The following is a 3,544-nucleotide window of genomic DNA, read 5'->3' as shown; positions in this document are numbered from 1 at the left end:
TCTAGGTCAATCACGTCGTAGTCGACCGTGTACTACGCAAGGCACACCTCCACCGTCACGGCACCACACTCTACATAGAACACATCCAGGACTACCTTGATGGGCTTGACAGTCGTCGGCAGCCGCGCAAACGCTTTCTTCGTGCTTCCATCAACATCGCACATCGTTCACGAATGATTGCGGAAATGCTTGGCAATGTCGTCGTCTCCCATGTTCAACAATCATCCGGATAAACTTCCGTAGGTATGTCGTCTCCTGGAATAGGGAACCTTTGCTCCCAATACGTTTTTAGGGGTATTACCTCATAAAATTATAGAGAAATTTTTGATGGGTAAATGCAATCGGTCGAACTAAATCATATGGTATTGGAAATTGCTTGGATGGAAGAATGGTCATCATATTCGAATTCAGGAGGGGGGTTGATACCCTGGCAACTTCCAGATGACAAAAACCACCATCAACGACAATGTTAACATTCCTTAGAGGTTACGCATACTATCAATCAACTCATAAACCTCTTCATCCAATATACCTGTGTGGCGCGAGCAATTCACAATTGTAATTTGCATGACGCATTGTCAGTCTTCCTTGGCCCATTCCAACGCTTGCAACAGGGTCACTTCGTGCAATCTGTTTACACGAGACGCAAAGTTATCCTTGTCAGACTCATCTGCTGTTTCGACCAATTTATCGAATTTCTCCACCAAATGTAGAGCCCTCAATGCTCCAATCTTGCTCATGAAAGCCTGGATAATTCCAGCATCCTGTGGTTGTAGGAACATTCGACAAGCGTTCTTCGTACCAATGAGGGGACGCGTCGTCCAGCAGCAAGAGTACGTGTGGGTCTTTACGCTGCATCTTCTAGTTGAAATCCTTGATCCATTGCATGAACACGTCCCCATTCATCCAACGCTTCTTCGTAGTGAAGTACTCCAGGTCCAGGTCATCTGCTGTGCTGCCTTTGAAGCACCTTGGCTACTTTACCGTTCCGATGAAGAGAAGTGGCCACTTGGTGCTTCCGTCAACGTTACTCGTCACAGCCACGGTGATGCGCTCCTTGATCTTCTTCTGGCCAGGCATGCGTGTCGTGCAAATGGTCTTGGTCTGCGCGAAGCAGTAGAAGTACGCCGTCTCGTCGAGGTTGAAAATGTCATGTTTATCGTAGCCTTGCGTGGCCTCACGCAGCAGTCGTCGGTCTTCATCAACGTCCTCAAGACTTGCTGACGCTGCTTCGCCGTATACTCGCCGTGACTTCAGGTCGTGTCGTTGCTGGAAGCGGTGGAGCCAACCGTTCGAGTAGACCATGGAGTCAAGGCGAGGGTCGCGTGTGGGGCTGGTGCCTTGGAGTGCGGCACGGATCGTCATTGCCTTGGCACGTATGGTGGGTCCACTCACGATTGGAACCTTCCACTCTTCGCACTTACTTATCCAAGACATGAGTTGACTCTCGAGTTGTGGTAGGTGCGGTAGATGCGCTGCCTTATGTGACGGATGGACACCCTTTTGCAGCCTGGCTGTTAAGCCACCTCGACATTGTCGACTTTTGGGGCACACGCGGAAGGCCAAATGTGTTGCGAGCCCATTGGCGCAACTCAGTGCCTCTCATGCTAGGATACGACATGTGGTGCTGAAGCAGCAGACCTCTAAACCAATGAATGGGTCCTTCTCGAGTGATTGATCACAGACGGTATGTACTCATTCACTTTACATGTGATGTGGTTGCCTGCGCAGCAACGATGAATGTCATCCTGAAAAAGATTCCGCCAACATTTCCCTCGATGTGCCAGCCAGCGGATGTTGCGTGGATGAAACCAATGAAGACTGCAATGCACGAGCGGTAGGTGGCCTACTTGCGACATGGAATCGAAAACCACAAAAATGACGAAATCACCTTTCAACTTTGCCCACCGTCACGATTGATCGATGTCGAGAAGAACGTACCCAGCGAAGCAGTACTAAGCGCCAACATCAACCGCCGAGCAACCGATGAAATTGCCTCGCTCCTGCTCCTGCAACAAATGGACATCCACGATGTTCGCTATGATGAAGTCGTTGATACCTTCGACGGCATCGATGTTGGCGGCGACAATGAATAGCTGTGTAGACACTACATAGTGAACGAGTTTGAGATTGAGATATGTGATGCATCTAACCTGTTGCTTGTCATCAACCTTGCATTCCCCTTGTTCGCGTTCTCGCGCGCGGCGCCTTGCACACCCATGGAGCATGGAGAGAGACGAGTGCCGGTATCCGGTGCAGCAAATCAGTGGGCGAGACCGAGACGGTCCCATGACTACTGCGTGCAGCCCTTTTGACACTGCTCCCCAAGCGGCACGACGTCGGAGTGCCCATGAACTTGACGCAGTGAGGTTGCTGTAGTCCGAACAAGTTATCCGGATGATCTTGACGAGGAAAATTGAAGAGTGAGCTAATTGTAAGTAATTTCTGTCATCTGATGTGTGTGAAATGACGTGTGAGCCCAGTTTATCTTTATACTACCTCCATTCGGAAATAAATGCTCCAAGCATGTGTGATAGCAAACGAACCACGAAAACTCCTCCAAATAGAATTCTAAAGGCATACACTTGTAGAGGATGCGAAGGAGAACACCAATAAAAGCATTTCGCACCAAAAATCTTCCAATCAACTGAATTGTGCCGGCAACAAGTTTCAATACTGAAACCTAGATCAAATTGACGATTTAAATATATGCGACATATCCGGATATCCGGATATGCGTTTTCCCGGATAATTCCTAGTTTATCCGTATAATTGATCCACGAACATGGCCAGAGTTCAAAAAGAGCGCCATGAAGAAGACCAACTTGACAAACGACCAACGTAACGGTGTTTTACACCAGCTGCTGACGTTCATCCGAGCCGATGGCGAGCTTCCACGTGGTGCTTTAGCTCACGTAACCCAACGTTTTGGTGTTGCGAGACACACAATTCGCCGCATATGGCACCGTGCAGCAATCGACATGACGAGCCAAAAGGAGATATGTCAAAATGTCTCTTCACGTACGAAAGGTAGAAGCGGTCGTAAACCGAGGTATAGCAGCATTACAGATAATATTAAATCAATTCCAAAGTCGCAGCGAACCTCCTTTGCTTCCATTAGACCTCCTGGCGAATGAAATGATATTAACACAGTGATTGGGTACAGACTTGTGCAACATGACACCCCTATAATTTTATAAACTATTCACAAATTGACAGGGCACTTCAACGAGTACAACATCCACTTTTGGTGATATTGGTGATATTCATGACTTGACCAGAGATTATGCATCGTGTTGTACAGGTCGTCATTTCTAGAATGCTCGGTAGATTGGCGATTTGGACGATCACTGCTGAAAATTCAATATATCATCCAAGGTCATCCACCACTCGACGTTCATGGCCAGCCAAAGCACCACAACACCAGCTAAGAGACTCCTCTCCGCCAGCAAAATTGCCAAAGCAGTCCATGCACTTGCGGTAATTGACGAATGCCGTCACACCAAGCGTCAGCGATTTTCAATTGAGTCCAGTGATGCTACTG

This window comes from Aphanomyces invadans, assembly GCF_000520115.1.
Source record: "Aphanomyces invadans strain NJM9701 unplaced genomic scaffold supercont1.34, whole genome shotgun sequence".
NCBI classification, from domain to species: domain Eukaryota; phylum Oomycota; class Saprolegniomycetes; order Saprolegniales; family Verrucalvaceae; genus Aphanomyces; species Aphanomyces invadans.
This window is presented reverse-complemented; position numbering follows the sequence as displayed.